The sequence below is a fragment of the Equus caballus genome, unplaced genomic scaffold (genome assembly GCF_041296265.1).
Source record: "Equus caballus isolate H_3958 breed thoroughbred unplaced genomic scaffold, TB-T2T unassigned-0002616, whole genome shotgun sequence".
Classification (NCBI taxonomy): Eukaryota; Metazoa; Chordata; class Mammalia; order Perissodactyla; family Equidae; genus Equus; species Equus caballus.
In genome coordinates this window covers 12,501-30,327 of record NW_027222370.1, presented here as the reverse complement: position 1 = coordinate 30,327, position 17,827 = coordinate 12,501, and the positions used below count along the sequence as shown (strand labels likewise).

The 17,827-nt window shown below is 53.1% G+C and overlaps 2 long non-coding RNA genes across 2 annotated transcripts; one reads left to right on the top strand and one right to left on the bottom strand.

Annotated features, from left to right (window-relative positions):
- The first annotated feature begins 8,749 nt into the window (after positions 1 to 8,749).
- On the top strand, positions 8,750 to 11,307 carry LOC138922815 (uncharacterized). The gene is made up of 2 exons (XR_011435934.1): positions 8,750 to 9,853; positions 10,629 to 11,307. It is a non-coding gene; the product is annotated as an uncharacterized lncRNA (long non-coding RNA).
- Positions 11,308 to 14,590: 3,283 nt separating this feature from the next.
- Positions 14,591 to 16,775, bottom strand: LOC138922816 (uncharacterized). The gene is made up of 2 exons (XR_011435935.1): positions 15,872 to 16,775; positions 14,591 to 15,535 (listed from the first exon to the last, which is right to left on the bottom strand). It is a non-coding gene; the product is annotated as an uncharacterized lncRNA (long non-coding RNA).
- Positions 16,776 to 17,827: the final 1,052 nt, after the last annotated feature.

Genomic DNA, 17,827 nt, shown 5'->3' with positions numbered 1-17,827 from the left:
GCAATCATTAAGCAAAAAAATAAAATAAATACAAAACTACAATGGCGAGGAGACCCGGTGAAAAAGCAACCCTGAAAAAAGGTACCCTCTGAAACGGAGGAAGGCAGGGCAACAGAGCCTCGCTCAGGTGACAATATTTAAGCCAAAAAGAGAAAGAAAGAAAGAAAGAAAGAAAGAAAGAAAGAAAGAAAGAAAGAAAGAAAAGAGCAAGGGAGTGGAGACCTTGGGAAAGAGCAATACTGAAAAATCTAGCCTCTGACTGACAAAGACTGGCAACACACGTTAGCTCAAGTGCCAATCTTGCAAAGAAACACACACACTCACACACACACACACTGAGGGACGTGGAGATCTGGGGAAAAAGCAACACTGAGAATCCACCCTCTGAAGCTGACGAAAATGGGCCACAGAGGCTAGCTAGGTGGCAATCGTTAGCGTTAGCAAAAGAAACACACAAGGGCGTGGAGACCGGTAAAAGCAGGCGAGAAATCCACCCTCTGAAACTGAGGAACATGGGCAACAGACCCTAGCTCAGGTTGCAACCTTTAAGCAGAAAAGAAAGACACAAGGGCGTGAGACCCGGGTAAAAAGCAGCACGAGAAATCACCCTCTGAAACTGACGAACATGGGCAACAGAGGCTAGCTCAGGTGGCAATCGTTAAGCAAAAGAAACACACAGGGCGTGGAGACCTGGGCAAAAAGCAGCACTGAGAAATCTACCCTCTGAAACTGACGAAGATGGGCCACAGAGGCTAGCTCAGGTGGCAATCGTTAAGCAAAAGAAACACACAAGGGCGTGGAGACCTGGGGAAAAAGCAACACTGAGAAATCCACCCTCTCAAACTGACGAACATGGGCAACACGGGCTAGCTCAGGTGGCAATTTTTAAGGAAAAATAAAAGGAAGTGCGTGGAGACCTGGGAAAAAGCAACACGGAGAAATCCACCCTCAGAAACTGAGAAAGAAGCGCAACAAAGGCTAGCTCAGGTGGCAATCGTTAAGCAAAAGAAACACACAAGGGCGTGGAGACCTGGGGAAAAAGCAGCACTGAGAAATGTACCCTCTGAAACTGACGACGATGGGCAACAGAGGCTAGCTCAGGTGGCAATCTTTAAGCAAAAGGGAAACACAAGGGCGTGGAGACCTGGGGAAAAAGCAACACTGAGAATTCTACCCTCTGAAACTGCCGAAGATGGCAACAGATGCTAGCTTTGGTTCAATATTTGAGCAAAAAAAAAAAAAAAAAAAAACACACACACACACACAGGGCGTGCAGAACTTGGGAAAGAGCAAGACTGAGAAATCTACCCTCTGAACTGACAAAGATGGCAACAGAGACTAGCTCAGGTGGCAATCGTTAGCAAAAGAAACACACAAGGGCGTGGAGACCTGGGGAAAAAGCAGCACGGAGAAATCCACACTCTGAAACTGACGAAGATGGGCCACAGAGGCTACCTCAGGTGGCAATCATTAAGCAAAAATATAAAATAAAATAAAAAACTACAATGGCGAGGAGACCCGGTGAAAAAGCAACCCTGAAAAAAGGTACCCGCTGAAACGGAGGAAGCAGGGCAACAGAGCCTAGCTCAGGTGACAATATTTAAGCCAAAAAGAAAGAAAGAAAGAAAGAAAGGTAGGAAGAAAGAAAAGAGCAAGGGGAAGTGGAGACCTTGGGAAAGAGCGATACTGAAAAATCTAGCCTCTGACTGACAAAGACTGGCAACACACGTTAGCTCAAGTGCCAATCTTGCAAAGAAAACACACACACTCACACACACACACACTGAGGGACTTGGAGACCTGGGGAAAAAGCAAACACTGAGAAATCCACCTCTGAAGCTGACGAAAATGGGCCACAGAGGCTAGCTCAGGTGGCAATCGTTAAGCAAAAGAAACACACAAGGGCGTGGAGACCTGGGGAAAAAGCAACACTGAGAAATCCACCCTCTGAAACTGACGAAGAAGGGCAACAGATGCTAGCTTAGGTTCAATATTTGAGCAAAAAAAAAAAAAAAAACCCACACACAAGGGCGTGCAGAACTTGGGAAAGAGCAAGACTGAGAAATCTACCCTCTGAAACTGACAAAGATGGGCCACAGAGGCTAGCTCAGGTGGCAATCGTTAAGCAAAAGAAACACACAAGGGCGTGGAGACCTGGGAAAAAGCACAGCACTGAGAAATGTACCCTCTGAAACTGACGACGATGGGCAACAGAGGCTAGCTCAGGTGGCAATCTTTAAGCAAAAGAAACACACAAGGGCGTGGAGACCTGGGGAAAAAGCAACACTGAGAAATCCACCCTCTGAAGCTGACGAAAATGGGCAACAGAGGCTACCTCAGGTGGCAATCATTAAGCAAAAAAATAAAATAAAATACAAAACTACAATGGCGAGGAGACCCGGTGAAAAAGCAACCTGAAAAAGGTACCCTCTGAAACGAGGAAGCAGGCAACAGAGCCTCGCTCAGGTGACAATATTTAAGCAAAAGAGAAAGAAAGAAAGAAAGAAAGAAAGAAAGAAAGAAAGAAAGAAAGAAAGAAAAGAGCAAGGGAGTGGAGACCTTGGGAAAGAGCAATACTGAAAAATCAGCCTCTGACTGACAAAGACTGGCAACACACGTTAGCTCAAGTGCCAATCTTGCAAAGAAAACACACACACTCACACACACACACACTGAGGGACGTGGAGATCTGGGGAAAAAGCAACATGGAATCCACCCTCTGAAGCTGACGAAAATGGGCCACAGAGGCTAGCTCAGGTGGCAATCGTTAAGCAAAAGAAACACACAAGGGCGTGGAGACCGGGTAAAAAGCAAGCACGGAGAAATCCACCCTCTGAAACTGAGGAACATGGGCAACAGACCCTAGCTCAGGTTGCAACCTTTAAGCAGAAAAGAAAGACACAAGGGCGTGGAGACCCGGGTAAAAGCAGCACGGAGAAATCACCCTCTGAAACTGACGAACATGGGCAACAGAGGCTAGCTCAGGTGGCAATCGTTAAGCAAAAGAAACACACAAGGGGCCGTGGAGACCTGGGCAAAAAGCAGCACTGAGAAATCTACCCTCTGAAACTGACGAAGATGGGCCACAGAGGCTAGCTAGGTGGCAATCGTTAAGCAAAAGAAAACACACAAGGCGTGAGACCTGGGGAAAAAGCAACACTGAGAAATCCACCCTCTCAAACTGACGAACATGGGCAACACGGGCTAGCTCAGGTGGCAATTTTTAAGGAAAAATAAAAGGAAGTGCGTGGAGACCTGGGGAAAAAGCAACACGGAGAAATCCACCCTCAGAAACTGAGAAAGAAGCGCAACAAAGGCTAGCTCAGGTGGCATCGTTAAGCAAAAGAAACACACAAGGGCGTGGAGACCTGGGGAAAAAGCAGCACTGAGAAATGTACCCTCTGAAACTGACGACGATGGGCAACAGAGGCTAGCTCAGGTGGCAATCTTTAAGCAAAAGGGAAACACAAGGGCGTGGAGACCTGGGGAAAAAGCAACACTGAGAATTCTACCCTCTGAAACTGCCGAAGATGGGCAACAGATGCTAGCTTTGGTTCAATATTTGAGCAAAAAAAAAAAAAAAAAAAAACACACACACACACACACAAGGGCGTGCAGAACTTGGGAAAGAGCAAGACTGAGAAATCTACCCTCTGAAACTGACAAAGATGGGCAACAGAGACTAGCTCAGGTGGCAATCGTTAAGCAAAAGAAACACACAAGGGCGTGGAGACCTGGGGAAAAAGCAGCACGGAGAAATCCACACTCTGAAACTGACGAAGATGGGCCACAGAGGCTACCTCAGGTGGCAATCATTAAGCAAAAATATAAAATAAAATAAAAAAACTACAATGGCGAGGAGACCCGGTGAAAAAGCAACCCTGAAAAAAGGTACCCGCTGAAACGGAGGAAGCAGGGCAACAGAGCCTAGCTCAGGTGACAATATTTAAGCCAAAAAGAAAGAAAGAAAGAAAGAAAGGTAGGAAGAAAGAAAAGAGCAAGGGAGTGGAGACCTTGGGAAAGAGCGATACTGAAAAATCTAGCCTCTGACTGACAAAGACTGGCAACACACGTTAGCTCAAGTGCCAATCTTGCAAAGAAAACACACACACTCACACACACACACACTGAGGGACTTGGAGACCTGGGGAAAAAGCAACACTGAGAAATCCACCCTCTGAAGCTGACGAAAATGGGCCACAGAGGCTAGCTCAGGTGGCAATCGTTAAGCAAAAGAAACACACAAGGGCGTGGAGACCTGGGGAAAAAGCAACACGGAGAAATCCACCCTCTGAAACTGACGAAGAAGGGCAACAGATGCTAGCTTAGGTTCAATATTTGAGCAAAAAAAAAAAAAAAAAAAAAAAACCCACACACAAGGGCGTGCAGAACTTGGGAAAGAGCAAGACTGAGAAATCTACCCTCTGAAACTGACAAAGATGGGCCACAGAGGCTAGCTCAGGTGGCAATCGTTAAGCAAAAGAAACACACAAGGGCGTGGAGACCTGGGGAAAAAGCAGCACTGAGAAATGTACCCTCTGAAACTGACGACGATGGGCAACAGAGGCTAGCTCAGGTGGCAATCGTTAAGCAAAAGGAAAACACAAGGGCGTGGAGACCTGGGGAAAAAGCAACACTGAGAAATCCACCCTCTGAAGCTGACGAAAATGGGCAACAGAGGCTACCTCAGGTGGCAATCATTAAGCAAAAAAATAAAATAAAATACAAAACTACAATGGCGAGGAGACCCGGTGAAAAAGCAACCCTGAAAAAAGGTACCCTCTGAAACGGAGGAAGCAGGGCAACAGAGCCTCGCTCAGGTGACAATATTTAAGCCAAAAAGAAAGAAAGAAAGAAAGAAAGAAAGAAAGAAAGAAAGAAAGAAAGAAAAGAGCAAGGGAGTGGAGACCTTGGGAAAGAGCAATACTGAAAAATCTAGCCTCTGACTGACAAAGACTGGCAACACACGTTAGCTCAAGTGCCAATCTTGCAAAGAAAACACACACACTCACACACACACACACTGAGGGACGTGGAGATCTGGGGAAAAAGCAACACTGAGAAATCCACCCTCTGAAGCTGACGAAAATGGGCCACAGAGGCTAGCTCAGGTGGCAATCGTTAAGCAAAAGAAACACACAAGGGCGTGGAGACCCGGGTAAAAAGCAGCACGGAGAAATCCACCCTCTGAAACTGAGGAACATGGGCAACAGACCCTAGCTCAGGTTGCAACCTTTAAGCAGAAAAGAAAGACACAAGGGCGTGGAGACCCGGGTAAAAAGCAGCACGGAGAAATCCACCCTCTGAAACTGACGAACATGGGCAACAGAGGCTAGCTCAGGTGGCAATCGTTAAGCAAAAGAAACACACAGGGGCGTGGAGACCTGGGCAAAAAGCAGCACTGAGAAATCTACCCTCTGAAACTGACGAAGATGGGCCACAGAGGCTAGCTCAGGTGGCAATCGTTAAGCAAAAGAAACACACAAGGGCGTGGAGACCTGGGGAAAAAGCAACACTGAGAAATCCACCCTCTCAAACTGACGAACATGGGCAACACGGGCTAGCTCAGGTGGCAATTTTTAAGGAAAAATAAAAGGAAGTGCGTGGAGACCTGGGGAAAAAGCAACACGGAGAAATCCACCCTCAGAAACTGAGAAAGAAGCGCAACAAAGGCTAGCTCAGGTGGCAATCGTTAAGCAAAAGAAACACACAAGGGCGTGGAGACCTGGGGAAAAAGCAGCACTGAGAAATGTACCCTCTGAAACTGACGACGATGGGCAACAGAGGCTAGCTCAGGTGGCAATCTTTAAGCAAAAGGGAAACACAAGGGCGTGGAGACCTGGGGAAAAAGCAACACTGAGAATTCTACCCTCTGAAACTGCCGAAGATGGGCAACAGATGCTAGCTTTGGTTCAATATTTGAGCAAAAAAAAAAAAAAAAAACACACACACACACACACACACAAGGGCGTGCAGAACTTGGGAAAGAGCAAGACTGAGAAATCTACCCTCTGAAACTGACAAAGATGGGCAACAGAGACTAGCTCAGGTGGCAATCGTTAAGCAAAAGAAACACACAAGGGCGTGGAGACCTGGGGAAAAAGCAGCACGGAGAAATCCACACTCTGAAACTGACGAAGATGGGCCACAGAGGCTACCTCAGGTGGCAATCATTAAGCAAAAATATAAAATAAAATAAAAAAACTACAATGGCGAGGAGACCCGGTGAAAAAGCAACCCTGAAAAAAGGTACCCGCTGAAACGGAGGAAGCAGGGCAACAGAGCCTAGCTCAGGTGACAATATTTAAGCCAAAAAGAAAGAAAGAAAGAAAGAAAGGTAGGAAGAAAGAAAAGAGCAAGGGAGTGGAGACCTTGGGAAAGAGCGATACTGAAAAATCTAGCCTCTGACTGACAAAGACTGGCAACACACGTTAGCTCAAGTGCCAATCTTGCAAAGAAAACACACACACTCACACACACACACACTGAGGGACTTGGAGACCTGGGGAAAAAGCAACACTGAGAAATCCACCCTCTGAAGCTGACGAAAATGGGCCACAGAGGCTAGCTCAGGTGGCAATCGTTAAGCAAAAGAAACACACAAGGGCGTGGAGACCTGGGGAAAAAGCAACACGGAGAAATCCACCCTCTGAAACTGACGAAGAAGGGCAACAGATGCTAGCTTAGGTTCAATATTTGAGCAAAAAAAAAAAAAAAAAAAAAAAAACCCACACACAAGGGCGTGCAGAACTTGGGAAAGAGCAAGACTGAGAAATCTACCCTCTGAAACTGACAAAGATGGGCCACAGAGGCTAGCTCAGGTGGCAATCGTTAAGCAAAAGAAACACACAAGGGCGTGGAGACCTGGGGAAAAAGCAGCACTGAGAAATGTACCCTCTGAAACTGACGACGATGGGCAACAGAGGCTAGCTCAGGTGGCAATCGTTAAGCAAAAGGAAAACACAAGGGCGTGGAGACCTGGGGAAAAAGCAACACTGAGAAATCCACCCTCTGAAGCTGACGAAAATGGGCAACAGAGGCTACCTCAGGTGGCAATCATTAAGCAAAAAAATAAAATAAAATACAAAACTACAATGGCGAGGAGACCCGGTGAAAAAGCAACCCTGAAAAAAGGTACCCTCTGAAACGGAGGAAGCAGGGCAACAGAGCCTCGCTCAGGTGACAATCTTTAAGCCAAAAAAAAAAAAAGAAAAGAAAAGAGCAAGGGAGTGGAGACCTTGGGAAAGAGCGATACTGAAAAATCTAGCCTCTGAAACTGACAAAGATTGGCAACACACGTTAGCTCAAGTGCCAATCTTGCAAAGAAAACACACACACTCACACACACACACAGTGAGGGACTTGGAGACCTGGGGAAAAAGCAACACTGAGAAACCTACCCTCTCAAACTGACGAAGATGGGCAACAGATGCTAGCTTAGGTTCAATATTTGAGCAAAAAAAAAAAAAAAACACACACACACACACAAGGGCGTGCAGAACTTGGGAAAGAGCAAGACTGAGAAATCTACCCTCTGAAACTGTCAAAGATGGGAAACAGAGGCTTAGCTCAGGTGGCAATCTTTAAGCAGAAAAAAAAACAACAACAACAAAAAAAAACCCCACAATGGAGTGGAGACCCGGGGGAAATCAACACTGAAAAATACAAATACAATGGAAGGCCAATAGACAGAGCAGGCACTTTCACCTGGGGAGGAGGAGGTACGCATGGATGACCAATGAGCGCATGAAAAGATGTGAGCTGTTCCCTGGAAAAGCAAGTGAGAAAATTAGAGGGAGACATTGTGGGGACACATGGGTGAGACTGGCTTCTTCCAAATACAGGAACAGGATCAAACTGCTAGTGAGGTCGCGGAGAAGCCAAGTCAGTCACTCACGCCTCACTGGTGGTGAAGGGAAACGGTATGGCCTCTGTGAAAAATGGCGTGGCGGGTTCCAAAACTCACACGCCGCGGAAACAACCACCGAAAGTGGCAACCTACATAAGCCCTTGGTGTATCTTGCCTCCTAAGAGCGTCTGTATGTAGCTGGAGCCTTGGGTCGTTAAGGCTTCCACAGTGATCTGTGGTGGTGGTGGTGGGGGGCCTTGGGCCTTGGGGGTCTCCGCTGGACCTCCAGGAAGTCAGCTTTTGTGGAGTCCCGTGAGTCCTTCCAGGGAGGGAGGCATCCAACCCGAGGGTGGTCTGGAGGGCCCCACTCCCGCCACTCCCGGGGGCTGGGGCGGGGGGCGGGGTGGGGGCTGCGGCCACGTTCCTGTTCATTCACACAGAATCCGGGGCATGAATGTTCTTAGCAGCTCTGTTCCACACAGACCCACACTGGAAACCACACAGACGTCCTGCAAGTCCCATCCCTTGCTCATGTCGCCGGGGCTCCGGAGGAGGGCCACTCTGTAAAAGCGGCCGCCAGATGGCGCCCAACAACCGGCGCGGAGGGGTCAGCGGGAGGGAACCGGCCAGCGAGAGTGCACAGCCTGAGCCCACCGCCGGGTCAGGTCTCTCTCTGTCTACCTCTGTCTCTGTCTCTCTGTCTCTCTGTCTCTGACTCTGTCTCTCTCTCTCTTTCTCTCTGGGCCCGCTTGGGGCGGCCGGGAGGTCACCACGCGAGGCCCCAGGGTGTCCACCTCGGAGCTCCCAGGCAGCACAGGGCAACCCTGGGCGCAGAAGGAGGTCTTGGAAAATCGGCGGGGAGGGGGGTGGGGTGGGTGGGCTTGCCAGGAAGGGGACAGACTCCCCACGTGACTCCTGGGCCGGGCCGGGGCTGCCGGCTGGCTGACGCGGACAGAGGGTGGAAAAGTCCCCGGAGATGCCACGGGGCAGGCCGGGGCTGCCGGCCCCCGATTCCCGGAGCGGCCCGAGCACTTCCCGGGTCCCGGGAGGACTTAGAAAATCAGGGCGGGGTGGGGGGTGGGGGTCGCTGTCAAACCGAAACCATGCACGTCATCAGAGAAGGACCGTGACGACGGAGGAATTGTCCGCAGTCTGTCAGGAATTGTGTGCAGCCTGTCACTTCCGGCCCAGAGGGTCTTTCTAAGGCAGACGGACAGACGGAGCCCACAAGTCGTAGAGGAAAGGACCGAGCCGCTTGGCCGCTGAAAAGTTTACAAGACAAAACGGGTCTCCCTCCGCACGGGGCCACAGCAAAGCCCAAAGACGACACACGGGGGGAGCATGGGTGCAGATTCACGTGTGGTGATAAGAATATGGATTTCAGCAGGGCTTCCCGTCCTCATCAACAAGCAGAAGCACCCAAATGGTGCGGGTTGGGGGCAGAGACCTCACAGCCATTCCCTCCACAAATCGAGTTCCCCGGGACATCCTCACAGCGCCGTGCTGTGAGTGTGTGTGGGTGTTTAAAATGGGGTAAATGTGGACGTGGAACTGCTCCGTGAAACCAAAATAACAACAGTCGTAGATCTTCTTTGGTCATTTAGAAAATTCTTCCCCCTCCCCCCCCCAGCGGTGCACGTATTTCCCTTCCAAATAAGAAGAACGGGAAAGGAGATGTTAAAGGCAAGCAGAGAGAGGAAAACTGTTGCAAAACAAAAGCTGAGCTCCCGTCCGAGGGAGGCCTCCTCCGTTAGAGGCCTAGGAAATCATTCTGACAAAATGGAGGATCTCTGTCTTTGGTGTCGATTCCCTCAGAGGTCAAGAGAAACCTTTTCCAATGTCTTTATCAGGAGGAGACTAGAAGTTAGAGAAAAGTATCCTTTCGAGAGCGAGAAAAACCAATTCTGATTTTGCATCAGCTTCCCTCCGATCTTGAAACTCATTGACTTGATTCCATTCTGTCGATGGAAATAATCCGGAACCAATCTATCCGTGAAAATCGGGGTGAGTTTATTCTGACCTAAGATGTAAGGACTGTGGCCCGGGGCCTTTCTTCCTGAAGGAAGAAAGGGCGCCCGGGAAGTGGGGTGTACAGAGTGCTTCTAGACCCCCAGAGAGGACGTTTCACATAGGATCGAAAGGTCCCTTGGACGATAGTCGCGACACTGCTCTGTCAGCACAGCGATCGACAGACACTGCTGGGTGGCAGGTCTGTTGTCTGGGCCTGGGTGGTCACAGGTGAGCCGGATGGTCAAAGGTGAGCGCAACCATCCGTTCCTAGCCTAAGGAAAGATGCCTCTCCTTAAGGAAAGGCCCGAGCACGGGGAAGCTGCTCCTTTCCCTTAAGGGCATTGGTTCTTGCCGTAGGAAATGTTTAAAGCAGATCTACGATGCGATGCGTGCTCGACGGCCACGTCAGGCCCTTTTGGAAAAACACTGTCAGGCCGAATTAGGCCGACACCCAATGGCTTCCTCATAGACTCCAATAGATCCTATCGCTCGCCATTTCTATCTGTCCACTCGTTCCAATTTTAGGCCACTTGACCACGAACAGACCTTTTTCTCAGATTTTTTTCCCCGTGATCACCTTTTCACAGACAAAACGATCTTTACTTTTTAGGCCCTCTTGCCTGAAGGCAGCCATCTCACTTTCCTTGAACACAAAGATGTTTCCCATATTCACTTTTAGTGGCTTTTTGTTTTGTTTTGTGTTGTTTTGTTTTGAGGACGATGAGCCCTGAGCTAACTGCTGCCAATCCTCCTCTTTTTGCCGAGGAAGGCTGGCCCTGAGCTAACCTCCGTGCCCATCTTCCTCTACTTCATATGTGGGACGCCTACCACCACGTGGCTCGCCCAGCGGTGCCACGTCCACCCCCGGGATCCGAACCGGCGAACCCCGGGCCGGCGAAGTGGAACAGGCACACTTAACCAGCGTGCCACTGGGCCGGCCTAGTGGCTTTCATCGCATTCGTTAAGTAGAATTTTTAACCCTCACGAACCTTAATTTTGGTGAAAACTAAGAAGTCAGCAATTAGGAACTGTCCTTCCCATGAGCAGTCTGTCGCTTGGCCAATTTCTAAACACTTGGCCACTTTTAGAAACATGGGATTTCATAGGTTTATCTCTTCCTTCGCTTTATTTGATTTCATCTCACTTTAGTTTTTGGGTGAGGAAGATCGGCCCTCACAGAGCTGACGCCTGTTGCCAATCTTCCTCTTCTTTCTGCTTGAGGGAGAGCGGGCCCGAGGTAACACCTGCGCCCCACTTCCTTGATCTTGCGGACGGGATGCCACCACAGCCCGGTGTGAGGAGCGGTGGAGGTCCACGCCCGGGATCTGAACCCGAGGACCCCAGGCTGCCGAAGCTGAGTGCAGGAGCTTAACCACTATGCCGCCGTGCCGCCGTCCCCTGTCAAAGCTTTTAATAAAGCACGAGACGTGTTCCTCGATAGACCCAAACGTCTTTTCGTTTCCGTATCCTCACAAACCCAAAGTAGATAAACTTCTATTTAGCCACTCACGTCTCAGGTTCTATCTTACTCGGAAATGATCTACATCGTCAAGGAAATTGTTTTTGTCTTAAGTTTGGCACCCGAGCTAACGACTGTTGCCAATCTTCCGTTTTTGTTTTTTCCCCCCCCCCGATTTTTCTCCCCAAATCCCCCCCATGACATAGTTGTCTATCTTAGTTGAGGGCCGTTCTAGTGGTGGCATGTGGGACGCCGCCTCCACACGGCCCGACGAGCGGTGCCGTGTCCGTGCCCGGGATCTGAACGGGCAAAACCCTGGGCCGCCGAAGGGGAGCGTGGGAACTTAACCACTCGGCCACGGGGCTGCCCCCGTCCGTGGACTTTTTTATCACCTGATTTCACCTCGCAAAACTTCAAAGCTTCAAGTTATCAGAGAGGTTTGGGAAGTTGTTTCTATTTATTTAATTAATTTATTTTTCGAGGAAGACGAGCCCCGAGCTGACACCTGCTGCCAATTCTCCTCTTTTTGCCCCGGGAGAGTGGTCCCGAGCTAACATCCGTGCCCATCCTCCTCCCGTTGATAGGCGGGACGCCGACCACAGCATGGCTCACCAAGCGGCGCCACGTCCGCACCCTGGATCCGAACCGGCGAACCCCTGGCCGACAAAACGGAACGTGCGAACTTAACTGCTGTACCGCCGGGCTGGCCCTTCGGGAAGTTCTTTTCAGGACACGGGCCATAAACTAGAATCACCGCTACAGGTTTATCGGAGCGACATCAGCGTTCGTGGTGGATTGAGTCGTCCCCTCTGTCTCTCCCCTCCAGGGGACAACCAAAGGGACGTCTATCGACCCACCCACCAAGGATTCCCCCCCCCCGCATGGCACAGCAGGATGCCTGAGAGATCCACGCAGCCCTACAGCGGCAAGTCACATTCGCACGGTCAAAATTCAATGGCAGAGGGGGCTGGCCCCGTGGCCGAGTGGTTAAGTTCGCGCGCTCCGCTGCAGGCGGCCCAGTGTTTCGTGGGTTCGAATCCTGGGCGCGGACATGGCACTGTTCATCAGACCACGCTGAGGCAGCGTCCCACATGCCACAACTAGAAGAACCCACAACGAAGAATACACAACTATGTACCGGGGGGCTTTGGGGAGAAAAAGGAAAAAATAAAATCTTTAAAAAAAAAATTCAATGGCAGAGACAAAACGTTAAGGTCAGCGAGAGGGAAGAGAATAACCGGCCCAGGAGCAACGGTGTGAAGAACATGGAGAAGACGGGTCCTAGACGCCGGGGTCCCCGGAGCAGCGATTTCATCAGAGGCCCGCGAACGTCCACGATCTCCACACCACGTTTATGGCCGACTGCGTGTGTGGGTCCTTTGGAATCGACCAGGCTACCGTCTGGGCCACTTTGGGACATCGTGTCTAGCTGCCCCGAGCGGTGGAGCTGTCGTTCGAGTGTAAGATGGGGCCCGTCCGGGGAGAGCATGGGGACGGGGAAAGGGAGGCCGCGGGAAGTCACAGAGTCTGAGGTGTTCGGGGGAGACCGACTCTTCTAAAGTGGAGGCGGTAGAAGGAGAGCAGCAGGATTTTTGGATTTTTGTTCTCTCTGTTAGGTATCTGGGTCCGGAGGAGAGTGGGGCGGGGGGGGGGGATGGTTGTGATGGTGGTGGTGGTGGTGGGTGTGAGGCTGAGGCAGGGCTGGTGTTTCCTTTCCGGGTCAGGTGAAAGAGCTCCTCCAGTGGAGGTTTTTGGACAAGGGGTCTGGTCTGGCAGGATGGGAGGTTGCGGGTCGAGCCACAGGGGAATCTGTCGTAGCTCAGACTCGGGCCTTTGAAGAAATAGACAGAGAGAGGAGTTTTGCTCTGTCTGTCACCGCAGCCGGCACCTCAGGAGCAACAACAGAAGGCTTCCCGAATGAGTGAAGGGGCAGGAGCCAGCGTGCCCCGTGCCTCTCTCAGCCCTGCGCCGGCAGGGAAGGAAGCAGGCAGGCAGGCAGGCAGGCAGGCAGGCAGGCAGGCCTCAGGGCTACTCCCGTCCTACTGCCCGGTGGTCCCTGTCCCGGCCCCGCCCCCACTCTCCCCCTGACCCTCACCGCTCCCCAGCCCTCTTCTCAGCCAGAGAGGCGATGGGGGGGGGCGGGGCGGTCCCAGAACAAGTTTCCTCTCATCCACCATCATCTTGCCACCCTGACGACTTGGCCCGAGATCCTGCCTAGGCTGTAGCCGTGTGTGGTTTTCCTGTGGACAAGGGGGCCGGTTCACCATTTCGGAGGAAACCCCTAGCCTTCCACTGCCGAGTCGAGTCGGTGGGACTCGCCAGCCTGGGAGGGGGGGGGGGGGGAGGGGAGGTCAGGCCCATTCATTCCGACGGGCCTGGTGTCAGGGCTTCATTCAAGTGCAGGAAGCTCTCTCCCATGGCCTCGGGCTCTTTTCCATTGAACGGCTTTCTTCAATTCCCCCACCCTTAGGCCGCAGTCCGCCAAGGGCCGGGAGGCAGGGAGGGAAGATGTTGGGGCAGGGTGGCTGTCTGAGAAACTCGCCTCGTCTGGGGCAGAAAGAGTGCCCCCCTCCTTTCTCTAACCCTACTAGACTGCTTGAGGATCACGGACGGTTTGGCTCATCGATGAGCCCTGCGTTATGGGCCCGGCAAGCAAACTCCTAACTGGCAACCCGCTGCTCTAGGCGTGTGTGGGTTTTTTGATCATTCACCTTCAAGTTCGCACGACATTGGTCCGTGTCCCCCGCCCCAGCTTCCCATGGGAAATCCTCCGTCTCTTTCCACAGACTCACTGGCGACTTCACACAGCGCCTGCCTCCTCCTCCTCCTCCTCCTCCTCCCCCCCCCTCCTCCTCCGAAGGAAGGGGCTGACCCCATGGCCGAGCGGTTGAGTTTGCACGCTCCGCTTCAGCGGCCCGGGGCTTCAAAGGTTCGGATCCTGGGCTCGGACACGGTACCGCTCATCAAGCCACGCTGAGGTGGCGTCCCACACGGCAGAACCAGAGGGACCCTCAAAGAGAATATACAACTAGGTACTGGGGTGCTCTGGGGAGAAGAAGAAGAAGGAGGAGGAATAAAAAGAAAAGATAAGATTGGCAATGAGCTCGGGTGCCGGTCTTTAAAAAAAAAAAAAAAAAGAGGAAGAAAGATGGACAAACAGGAACGAATCCCACTGACGGCACCTCCAAATGGTGGGGGGTAGGGGGGTGGGGGGGGTGGGGAGTGGCATCATCGGGCCAATGGTGACTCTAAGTCGTGATCCCGCGGTTGTGTTATTTGATATTTTATCGAATCGATTTATTATTTTATTTTTGAGGAAGATGAGCCCTGAGCGAACATCTGCCGCCAATCCTCCTCTGTCGGCCGAGGAAGACTGGCCCTGAGCTGACATCCGTGCCCATCCCCCTCTACTTTCCAGGTGGGACGCCTGCCACAGCGTGTCTCGCCAAGCGGTGCCGGGTCCTGCGCCCGGGATCCGGACCGGCGAACCCGGGGCCGGCGGAGCGGAACGTGCGAACTTCACCGCCGCGCCACCGGGCCGGCCCCCGGAGTTGTTTTAAAAATCCAGTAAGGGGCTGGCCCCGTGGCCGAGTGGTTAAGTTCGCGCGCTCCGCTGCAGGCGGCCCAGTGTTTCGTCGGTTCGGATCCCGGGCGCGGACACGGCACTGCTCATCAAACCACGCTGAGGCGGCGTCCCACATACCACCGCTAGAAGGACCCACAACGAAGAACACACAACTATGTACCGGGGGGGCTTTGGGGAGAAAAAGGAAAGACAAAAAATAAAATCTTCAAAACTCCAATAAAACTTTGAGTGAAGACGACGAGGAGGATGCGAAACGTATCTCACGCCTCCGAGCCGAGCCGTCCGTTTAGGAAGGGGGACGAGGACCCTTTGTAAGCGATGTCCCTTTTTAAGCACCATTCTAAACCACAGAACAGAACTCCCTCTCCTCGACCCGGAGCGACCCGGAGCGAGGAGGTTCCTGGGTGTGTCAGAGAGGGCCACGTCCTCTGCAGCACGAACGAACCGCCAGGGTTCGGCCACGGGAAAGAATTTCTTCCTCTCCAGGCGGACTAAAAGTCGCCGACGGCAGCGGGCGTAGGTGCTATCCTTCCCGTCCAGGAAAGGCAGGGAGAACTTCAGCCGTGAAGAGAAGGAGGTCTTCCTCACTCCCCGTTTCGGGAGGGCCCCTTTGGCAGGGGAGTTTTGTCTCCTGATTTCAAGTCAGGAAGAAAAGGGAGAGAGAGAGAGAGTGTCCTTCTCGTGCCAGGTCGGTCTGAGGGGGACCTCCTCTGGTTTCCTCCCTTCCCAGGGAAGGCCGTTCGCTCCTTCTTCTAGAAAAAGCTCCCAAAGCACCACCGCCCAGGATGGTTGACCTACGCCCATCGTCCCTCCTTTCCCAATCATTTCTACCGCGACAGAGGGACAGAGGCCCCGGCCCCATCCCCATCCCCACCCCCACCCCCATCGCCTGCCTCCTTGATGGCCAAAGGAGCTGCCTCTGAGAATGGAACGGGGCTTGGAAACCTTCTAGAGGGGTGACTCTCACCTGCCTGCCTGCTGGGAAAAGCACCCACGCTGTCCATCGGACTGCCCTTTTGGGCAAACGTAGGCGTGCCACATAGCGATCGACAGCTATGGCGGGGGGGCGGGGGCGGGGTGGCGTGGTGGTGCCCAGGATCCACGACACGTGACGGCTGCGGAGCACGACAGCCCTAAGACCTTGAGGGAGACGGGGTGGCGCGTGAATCCTTTCGGAACGAGAACGACAGGAAACGCTGACGGGGACGTGTTCTCGTCTCGAGAACACACCAACGCCTCGCACGGTGTCTGACCCGGGGTGCCTCTGACTTTTGTCATCAGAGACGATCCTGTCGACCGCCCCTCACGCTTTGGGGAAAAGGGGAGAGGGACTCGGTAGCACGGGAGAAGCCATCCATCCGCCCTTCCTTTCCGTCTTCACGGCTCCTTCTCGTGGAAAACGAGGAAGCCGTCCGGAGGAACGGAACACTGACCCGGGCCAAAGCGTGGCCCAGCCTGAGCCTCCAAAACCTTCTGCTAAGTGAGAGGTGCCAGACATCCAAGGCGACCTACGTTGCGATTCCACACAGAGGAGAGAGCTAGAACGGTCCAACCCTAGAGGGCGACAGCAGATGGCGGCGGCGGCGGCGGCGGCGGCGGCGGCGGCGGCGGCGGTGGTGGTGGTGGTGGTCGTGGTGAGGCAGATCCGGGAGTGGGGCCGTTTTTTCTTTCGGAGGGAGGGGATGGAAACGGAAACCTTCTGGAAATAGATAGCCGTGACGGATGCGCCACCTTGGGGAGAGAGACCCCCGAAGGCCACTGGCTTGTGCCCCGTGGAAAGGATGGATTCGGTGGGATGGGAATTCTACCTCCGTGTAGAGCGTGTGGTAAACCACGAGGTGGGTGGGTGGGTGGATGGCCTCCCTGCCTCGCCTCCACCTAGACGTCCACACACAGAGACCGACGAGGGAGGGAGGGAGGGAGGGAGGGAGGGAGAGAGACAAGATGGACAGAGGCCGAGGCCGAGGCCGAGGCCGAGGCAGTGAGCGAGTAAGTGATCGACCCTGGCCATAGGGATTCCTCAGAGGGCGTCTCTTGGCTCCCCAAACGAAGAATGTGTGTGGAGATCGAGAAAGATCACCGACCTAGGAGAACCAGCAAGACTTCCTCACCCTCCAGAGAGCCGCTGGGCCCCTGCCGTCCCTGCCACCGCCACCCCTACCCCTCGCCTTTGGCAGCGACGCCAACGAAAGGCAGGCAGACGAGTGGGAGAGTCGTGTGGTGGTGTCCCCCAAGGAAGGTGGGTCCATGCCGACGAGCGGTCGTCGGCGTGTGGAAAAGCCAGAGGCGGGCTGACTAGAAGGAGGGCGTCCTGGGGGAAGGGGCCAGGGTGTGAGGGAGAGAGGCCTGTTTCTCTTCCCCTGTTGGTCCCAAGTCAGGGGCCCAAAGGAGGAAAGCTGTCCGTTCCTTTCCGACTCGGACGGTTCGGGCGGGACCGACCGATCCCCGTGGCGGCGCGGTCGGGGCTTTCTGGACCAGAACCCCTCTCTCCGTCGCCTTTCGACCACACACACGCTTTAGAGGCCAAGAGAAAATGGATCGGGTCTCTCTGTCTCTCTCCCTAGAAAACAAGGGCCGGGGGCCGAGCCCGTGGACGAGCGGTCAAGTACGCGCCCCCACCCCGACCCCCGGCTTCGACGGCCCAGGTTTTCACCGGTTCGGATCCTGGGCGCAGCCCCAGACCCAGCATCGCCCTTCAAGCCCACATAGCAGAAACCCGAAAGACCTACCACTGGAACCTACAACTATGGATGGACGGGACGGGACGGGACGGGGCGGGGCGGGGCGGGGCGGGGCGGGGGTGGGGGGGGGCGGCTTTGGGGAGAAGGAAGAAAGAAAAAATAAAAGAAACACAAGGACGGTCATCGCGATAGTTCTTTCCACTTCCATCCATATGTTAACAGGACCCAAGTTTCCCGACCTC